Genomic DNA, 9,762 nt, shown 5'->3' with positions numbered 1-9,762 from the left:
TGTGTGATCACATGATCAAGATATTGCTAATGTTTCTTAAAGTACGAACAGGTTCTTTGAAAACTAATCTCTAAGCATGTACACTACAAACTCATTGGGGAAGCAGATTTAAGACTCATCTGGTGTTAAGCCAAATGATGCAAACTTTTGTTCAATTCCAACATCAAATTTACATCCAATTATCATATTATGTTAAATAATTTCCAAGTTGTAACTTTTCATTAAAAAATATTTTTTTCCAATAAATCTTATAAAATAAGAAAATTTAATATAAAGTTTTGCAAATAATAAGGATGAGGTCTTGCTAGGTTGCTTTTTTAATTCTTACAGAATCTCATAAAATAGTATTTATTTTATAATTAGAGTTTTATAGGGTTATATTTTTTAGTTCCATGATTACAGGTAGGATAGATTTTACATTTTATAATTATAATTATATGATGTATCATTTGGAGTTTTTGGAAGCAAGAAAATCATTGTGGTTATTGCAAACACTTAATGAACATAAAAGAATATAATGAATATATTCACCTCTTCTGGGGGTTCACAACATTTGTCGTTGTTGAAAGAGGTTCTCAGAACCACAAAAACACAAACAAAAACCATATTGTCTCATGCTCTAGTTCCATATTACTCCCAGAAGATGGCTCCAGACATAGTTGCCTTATTGAGCTGTAGAGTTACCACTGACCCATCTCACAACTCAAATGAATCTGTGATCTCATCAATTTGAGGTCAAACCTATTCATGCCTGCTATCCTGTACAACTGTTGGTTATATCCTCTCAAAAGTGTGCCATAGAAGGTCTTTCCAATGTCCTAGAGGCCTTCCTCATTTTCTCTTGTCAGGACATCAATAGAGTACATCACCTGTTATCCCACATTTTTTGCCACATGGGAAGTGTTCATAGTCTCTTCTTAGCATACAGTTCATTTGTTCTTCATTGTTCTTCATTGGTTATACATTGCAGCCTGCTTACATCCATCATGCAACTCTCTATTGCCCTCTATATGATGTTAATTTTTAGTTCTTCTGAAGCAGTTATGCTCCATATCTTGATGTTATGCAGTCACACTGGCAGAATATTAGCATTCTAAGAAAGAGAGAAAATAGTTTAGAAACAAAAATGTAAGCATTGTAAGCTTGGATTTAGCAAGAATAGCTTCTGTTTATTAGGGGAAAAAAAATTCTTGACAAGCATGACTGAAAAGGAATAAAATTTCTGGAATTGTTATCTCTCCAAATTCTGTAAAACACTGGTGAAATACTTTATTTTCTGTTTCTTCTTAACTCCAAATTCATATGGCAAAGATTTTACTTTCAAGTTTTTGTTTCTTTAAATTGTTCCTTAATTTGTATGAGATTCATATCTATTATTGAATGTAGAGTGACTACAAAGGGGAGATCCAGAATGGTTTGTAGTACACAAAAGGAAACAGAATTTTGAATGACTTTCTAAATTATTTAAGATTTTTTCCTGTCTTGGGGGCTCTGAGCTATTATCATGAAAATCTTGCAGTTTGGGTTGTATTAGTAATACAAGTTCTAAATAGCAAAGTAGATTAGCCATGTAATTTTTTTATTAAAGCTTTTTATTTTCAAAACATATGCATGGATAATTTTTCAACATTGACCCTTACATAGCCTTATGTTCCAAATTTTCCCCTTCTTCTCCTCCATCCCCTCCCCTAGATGGCAAGTAATTCAGTATATGTTAAACATGTTAAATCCAAAATAATGTAAACTTATTTATACAATTATCTTGCTGCACAAAAAAAAAAAAATCAGATCAAAAATGGCCAGTAATTTAAGATCATTTGTTCTAGCCTTTGCATAATAAATAAATAGATGAGATATACAGAAGGCTGGGTAAAATCAAGAGACTTCCTCAGTAGCAGATAGCCACAGGCATAGTTTATATTCTTCAATTTTTTTTTTTAGATTGTGTTCTTTGCCCTAGTAACGGAAATAATTTCAGCTCTAACTTAGGGGAAATAATATCTCTCCATCTCCCCAACCCCTCTCACAAGGTGCTGAGGGAAAAAATGAACTTGCTCCAAATCTAAAATGGAATCGTCCATCTTAAATCATCAAACCTTGCCAGATACTGCCACCTGCTGGTTACAACAATAATGGAGTTATTTCTCCATTACATAAGAGAGGTTAAAGTTATAGTTCATCTTGATCAACTGATTGCTATTCTACTGCCTTTATAATAAGTAATATGTTTGCATAAGGAACGAACCTGACAGTTAAGCAAAATTATAGAAATTTCAGGAATTCTGGATGACTCAAAACCTTGATATCCTTCTTTGCCTCTGACACCTTGAAAAAGTACTTATCCCACTAGGGATATCCCAAAGACTCTTCAATTCTCTCTCTTTAAAAAAATTGCTTGATATTATTCAAATTGCTCCAAACCATCACAGGTTTTTGCTAGTTGCCAGCCCCCCTCAAAAAGAGTGGTTTTCTAAGTCCTGGGCAGGAATGCCACTGGGAACATCATGAATTTTCCTGAAGCTCCTGGGAAAGGGGAGAACAGCTTTTCTATGGTTATCCAGAACAACAGAATCGTGCTATGATCATAGTGACATAGGCTCAGAAACTCAAGAGGCACATAGGGATATATAGGCTTGAAAAGATCTTAAGAGGTAATTCAATCCAAAGTCTTCAATTTACAGGTGGGAAAACTGAGATTCAGTTATCTTACCAGAATCATACAGCTCGTGTCAAGGACAGGATTTTAAAGGACAGGTTCTCCTGATCATCAAATTGTCTTCTATAACTTTTTTTTTTGGTGGGTTTGGGAAGTGTAGAGAACGCCCAATGAGGAAACTATTAATGATTAATAATATCAACAACTAGCATTTATATAGTCCTTTAAGATTTGCAAAGTGTTTTACATATGTTAGCTCATTTGATCCTGGAATCATCTCTGAGATAAGTACTATTGTTTTACCCATTTTACAGATGAGGGATCTAATGAGTAAAGAAATTAACAGCTATACCCAGAGTCACTATTAGTAAGTATCTGAGGAAGGATTCAAATTCAGACATGGTTTATCAGCTAGGCCACTGCTCCCTCCACTAAAACAGATCATCCATGGATCTGTAACTTATACTCAGAGGATTTCCTAGGGCTATCTCAAGGTTAAATTACTAGGCCAAGTCATATTTGTCACTGAGACAAGATTTGCATTCAGACTTTCCCAGTTCCAATTGGTCAATAGATCACTTTTCTTCTAAACCATAATTTAAAATCTTTTTTTTCTAATTATAGCTTTTTACAAAACATAATACAACACTGACCCTTGCAAAACCTTCTTTTCCAAATTTTCCCCTACTTCTTCCCACCTCCTTAGCTGACCTGTTATGAGTTAAGTTTAGAAGTTCAGTTTTCCTGCTAATTAGTCAATGTCCCAAGATCTCTTATCCTTGAGGGAGACAAGTGGACACCAAAGATGCTGATCTACTGTCTTCATTTTCAAGCTATCCATCAAGGATATTTGGTTTGCTACCCAAAGAAGTATGGTCCACTCTCTCTAATCTTGCAGATGGACTCAAAAATAAGTATTTCTTAATCACAGAAAGAAAGGAGGTTGTTGCCAGCCCTTCATTCCCAATTTCCAAACAATAATATTGTCCCCCATGGCTCAGCTCTGTAATCAATCACATTGATTACCATTTATGATGTCAAGTTTTTCTAATCAATCATAACTTGTTCCCCCCACCTATGAAATCCTATTATTTGTTCAGCATTTTCCTAAAAACTTGTAAAAAAGAGCTGTGCCCTCATTCAGGGTTCTAGCTTTACTGGAGAAGATAAGATTCTAATTGCTGGTAAATGCAGGCTTTTTAAATAAAGAGTGTTCAAAATTGTGCCTTGGTTTGCCCTAATTTTAATTATAACAGTACCTATTTATAGGTGCATTTGTCAAACCCTGCAGAAGCCAGATGCTCTGAGGGGGAAAAAAAACTTGTTTTCATTTGAATCTCCAGTGTCTAACATAGTATCTCATGAAAGGCAAGTACTTAATAAATGCTTGGTCATGAATTAACTTTTCTCTAGCAAAGACTACTCTTGATTGTTTCTTCTGAGCAATTTCCATCATCTATAAAGAAGCTACAAATATTTATACATTGCAAATCTATAATTGTTTTTAGTTCTTCAAAAATACTTGTAACCACAACAATAAGTACTAAATTTGGTACTTCAGGAATCAGGGTGCAAGACACCCTGGGACAGATGAACTAGGGTTAAAATTGTGCCTAATGGCAACTCCTAATAATATACCTTTTTGGATGAGGTTAAAAGGAGTCCACCTGAATTCCTTTCTGGAGATACAAACATGGAGCATGCAAAAGCAGTATCTGTATGAAAATCTTTTCTGTCATTAATATCTTTGAATCTTTTTTTTTTTAATTAACCTTGCTATTGCTTTCATCCTATTTCCTTTCCTGGCATTTCAAATTTCTTTCCTTCCTTAGAGAAAATACTTGCTTGTTCCTTCCTCCTTTGGTTATTATGCAACAAGTTTGCTTTTGGCTAGAAGCCACAATCCCCAAGTTCTGTGCATCCTATAAAAGCAATGCAGGATGTGTACATGCTATGATCGAAGAGGAAGACCATGCTTTCAGGGCTATTTTGCACCACCAAATTTTCTCGTACTTTGAGAGTTTCCAAGCATCTTTTTGTATATTTGAATACCCTTCATTTGGGGAGCGGGGAGGTTTCTTTAAAGAAATCTAAGCAATTGCTAGCGAGGATACATGCACACACACAAGTGGCTCCCCCTCTCTGCTCTCCCCCCTCTGTGTAGCCAAAGCACACCTGGAATATCCAAACTCAAAGCTGGCAGCCCTCTTTAAGCCTGAAGTTTTTTCTCTTCCACTATTCACATCCCAAGAATAACTTTTGACTTAAAATGTATAATTACTCACTTGCACCAGTAAATAACGTAGCTAAAAAATAAACATCACCTGAAAGTTGTTTTATTTCATACATGGACCAAGTCTTTATTTAGGCTATGGAGTAAAACTCACCCTGCAGTGCCCCCTGCTGACCAATCCAACGAGGATTCAAGGGAACCCAAATCTGACAATCATGAAATTGAAGCCTCAAAATAACCCAGCAGATCATTTTAGTGTTGGACAAATGAAATTTAAATGAGAACTCTCTAGGAGAAAAACAATTTTAGATTGTGTTTGAAGGTTTCCTTTGATTTCCCCCCTCTCTCCCAGATCTCCTTCCTTAGCTACATAATTTTTTAAAACTGAGTTAGAGTCATAGCTGAGAAGGGATCTTTGCATACTTGTAGGGCCACAAGCAAAGGGACAGGAACATTCCTGTTGAGATAATGATATCTGGGGAGAGGTTGCAGGATGTAACTCAGGAAGGGAAGCAAAAGACAACCTATTCCTTTCCAAAAAGGAACTCTTGATTCCTGTGCAGAGGAGTCACTCATTTGCCCCAAATGTCTTTACTGAAATGCTCCCTTTGAGCTAATGAGATGTTTTTTTTTTTTGAAAATGCGGGCCCTCCCTAGGTGAATTAATAAACAAGATTAAGCTACTGGAGAAGAGAAGGAAGACGGCTGATGTAGTACTAGAATCCTTCAAGCATGAGCTCCTAGATGCAGGGGTCCTCAAACTTTTAACAGTTCACTGTCCCTCAGACTGTTGGAGGACCGGACTTTAGTAAAAACAAAAACTTTGTTTTGTGGGCCTTTAAATAAAGAAACTTCATAGCCCTGGGTGAGGGGGATAAACGTCCACAGCTGCCTCATCTGGCCCACGGGCCGTAGTTTAAGGGACCTAGAGTGTCAGAGGACACACAACAGGGGAATGTTCCATGGTCAGAGTAGGCAAGAGAGCTGCCATAATCATAGATTCTCAACTCAAATTAGAAGAGATCTCAGATTGTCTGGAGAAAATACATTTTAAGAGTCTTTTGTTTTAAAGTCATCTTAATCTTGTCTGACTTCTCAACCCCAGTTGGGGTTTCTTGACAAAGATATAGGAAAGGTTTACCATTTCCTTCTCCAGCTCATTTTACAAAAGAGGAAACTGAGGCAAGTGACTTCTCTTGAAGAGCCTTCCTGACTGCAGGCCTGGCACTCTATTCACTGTGCCACCTACTTGCCCTATTAAGAACCTACTATGTGCCATTAGCACTGTGCTAAAATGCCTAGGATACAAAATAGGCAAAAATAGTTCCTGTTCTTAGCAAGTTCACAGACTAATAAGACAGACAATATGCAAACAATCACACATAAGCTATAAACAGAATAAGTTGGAGATGTACAATTGTTACACTAGCAGTAGCATTAACTGGGATGGGGAAAGGCTTCTCAAAAAAGGCGGGATTTTACTTGGGACTTGAAGGAAGCCAGGAAATCTAAAAGTGGAAGGGGCGGGGAAAAAAAATTCCAGGCATAGGGAACAGCCACCAAAAAGATCCAGGGCCCAAGAGTTGTAGTATCTTCTGTGACAAGCAAAGGGGCCAGTGAAACTGGAGTGGGGAAGCAGAGAGAGTAAGTTCTAAGAAGACTGTTGTATAATAAGAATTGTTGCTTATCTCCTGATTGGATTTTTCTTTCTACCAAGGCTGAATGAAAGAATGCATGAGCATTTATTAACTATTTACAATGGGCCTTATCTGCTAAAATAAGGACACAATACAAAAGATTGCCCCTGATAAGGAACTCACATTTTAATAAGAGACAATATATACAGTGGAGATGAGTATACTTAGGCCAGAGAAGAATGAAGCCATAGGGATGGCTAAAGCAATCAATAGGCAATTGATTACCGACTTACCCTTTTCAGAAGCAATAGTAATCTTGCTGGAATTATGCTGGTACCACCAAAGGTCATTCAGAACTTTCACCATAAGCTCTGCCTTGGGCAGGAGTGAGAGATCCAGATGGAACATGTAGGAAACTAATCAGAGATGCAACACATCAGGAAGATAGCATTTTTGCAGTTCTACTCATTATTTCTGGATCTACATTCTAGAATAAAACAGAATATTAAGGTTATTCTTCAACAGGACAGTTTTTCAGATGCTTGAAAATAGCTGTACTGTTCTTCCAATAAGTCATCTCTTCTCCAGATTAAATATCTCCAGCGCTTTCAACCATATCTCAAACAGCATGAAGCTGGGCCTTTATCCACAATGGTTCCATTTCCCAGGACCCTTTCCAGCTTATCTGTGTTCTTTCTAATATGTGGCACATAGAACTAATCACAAAAGAAGGGCATAACTCGATAGACAAACAACCTCAACATCAGTTTGGCTTAGGGGCTATTCTATCATTATAGAATTCCTTACTATATACCACCTATATATACACAGCTATAAGCACTTTTTACTTTTCAAATTACTTTCAGGTACATTCAATTTTCACAACAACCAACAACCCTGTAAGGCAAATTAAGACAGCTAATTTATTTCTGTTTTGCACCTGAAGTAACCTGAGAAGCAAGAAGTTAACTGACCCCAAAATTTCGCAGCTATTTAAACAGCAAACTTTGAAAGAAAATTTGTGTCCTCTGACTTATCCATTGGTCTTTATCTTACACCAGGGTTTTCTCTGAGATAAATCCCTTCTTCCCTCCCTAATAACTTAAAAATAAAATAAATAGGCACACAGAACTTAAGATTTCAGGATTCAAAAGGTTACCTTTCCCTTCCACCCACCATTTATGTAGGATCATGTAACACCTGTATCACAAGAGTTTTGATAGAATGGGAGACTCAGGCAAATACCTACCTATCCCAGAGTTCATCTCAGAGTTGACCAGGTTGTTGACATCTTTGAACATGATTTTCAAGAATCACTTTTAGAGGCTTCTGGGAGAGAGAAAACAAAGGAGGAAAGTTAGATTATCCATCTGCTCTGCCCATTTTGGGTACCCTTCCCCCCACCCTGCCATTCCTCAGTGCACTGAGATTTTTTTAGCAAGAAGGAATAGTCCAATTTGTGGGGTGACCAAAAGATGCGTGACAGCTAAAAATGATGGTAGGTGAAAAAATGCAAGCAACTAAGCGTAATCAGCTCCCTCTCTAGATAAGAGAGCAGCATTCTCACCCCATCTACTGCCCAATTCATTCAAATTCTGTCTCCCATCCCTTGTGGCTAGAGGAAGAAGAAAGAAAAAAGCTAATTCTAATTCTGCATTTACCACCCACAATCCGTGACATGTATTAAACTATATATGTTTAATGATTGACTCCTTTTGTATGCTGTTTTCTCTCCTTAGATTATATGTAGGCTTCTTGAAATCGGGGATTGTCTGTTTTTATTTGTATTTGTATCCCCAGCACTTAACAGTGTCTGACGCATAATATCATTGTTCATGTTCATTGTTTCCATGACACTATTTTCTGTCTTCCCGTCTCCTTTTGCCTTCAATGTTTCCCGACATCAGGTCTTTTCCAATCACTGGCACATAATGTTGTTGAATTGTTTCAGGAGTGTCCAACTCTCCAGGACCACATTTGGGATTTTCTTGGCAAAGGACCTAGAGTAACTTGCCATTTCCTTTTCCAACTCATTTTACAGATGAAAGACTAAGGCAAACAGGCTTAAGGGACTGGCCCAGAGTCACACCACTATTACATGTATGAGGCCAGTAAGCATCTCAGGTCCTTCTGACTTCTAGACAGTTCTCTATCCACTTTGACACTTAACTGCCCCAAGGGTGTACATAATAAGCACATAATAAGTGTTTACTAACAGACATGAAGCTACTAACTTTTTCCTATCAAAATGAACAATTTCCCACCATTGTTCACCAAATTTTCATTTCTCTCACTTAATACCCTTAATAAAAATTTAGTGATTGTAAATAGTTGCTTGTGCTGATAGTAGGTACAATATCAAGATGAGATTTTTGATCTCTTAAAATGATAGAATACATTCTGAGAAGAATAGGGAGGAGCTGACTATGATCCCATTTGAAATTATCAAAAGTAGGAGAAGGAATACTGATATCATATTCCTAAGCAAGCATAAGTTTTCACACATGGGAGCTTACAAGCAGAGATGAACCTTTGGGGTGAAAGTGAACCAACTTTGGACAGGACAAGGCTCCTGAAAAGATCAATCTACAAATGGATGCCCAACCTAAAACCTACCATGAAAAAATCAAAACCTTTAAAGAAGGCATTTACTGCTCAAGTCAAGACAAGTCAAGAAAGGTCTACTATACTAAGTGCTAAAGATATAAAGAAAGAAAAGAAGAAAAAAAAGTTCATGTGCTCAAGGAATTCACAAACTAATGGAATCCACTAACATAGCAGCTCATGTAAGGGACTTCACAATCTGAAATCCCTTGATAGCACTGGCCCAAAGTCAGAAAGACTTGGGTTCAAATTAAGCCTCAGAGATTTATGAGTTGTGGGATAACACCTATCTCCCAGAGTTGTTGTGAAGATACATTTGAAAAACATTTAGCAGGGAAACAAAGGCCCAAACAAAATAACCTCCACTCTCAAGGAGCTTACAGATTATGGTCCAAGCAATATATTTGCCGCAACCATCTACTTATTGGTCATGTTACCAAAAAAAGGAAAGGAACAAAAAAAAATAATAATAACCACCAGTAAATGTAGGTGTTTTCACTTTGTCAATATGACATTAATTTTATTATTATTATCATTATCATCATCCTTCCTTCTTAGGATACTTAAATCCATGTTATTATTTTAATATTATGTATTAAATTTTAATTTAATGATTTTTATTATTTTGATAT

At 36.7% G+C, this 9,762-nt stretch overlaps 1 long non-coding RNA gene across 1 annotated transcript; it reads right to left on the bottom strand.

The window, feature by feature from the left end:
- Positions 1–309: 309 nt before the first annotated feature.
- Positions 310–7,859, bottom strand: LOC127538310 (uncharacterized). Its single transcript, XR_007947720.1, has 3 exons — positions 7,776–7,859; positions 6,820–7,013; positions 310–1,093 (listed from the first exon to the last, which is right to left on the bottom strand). It is a non-coding gene; the product is annotated as an uncharacterized LOC127538310 (long non-coding RNA).
- Between the last annotated feature and the right edge of the window lie 1,903 nt (positions 7,860–9,762).

This window comes from Antechinus flavipes, chromosome 1 (assembly GCF_016432865.1).
Source record: "Antechinus flavipes isolate AdamAnt ecotype Samford, QLD, Australia chromosome 1, AdamAnt_v2, whole genome shotgun sequence".
NCBI classification, from domain to species: domain Eukaryota; kingdom Metazoa; phylum Chordata; class Mammalia; order Dasyuromorphia; family Dasyuridae; genus Antechinus; species Antechinus flavipes.
The sequence above is the reverse complement of the archived record's forward strand: the minus strand, read 5'-3'. Positions and strand labels throughout refer to the sequence as shown.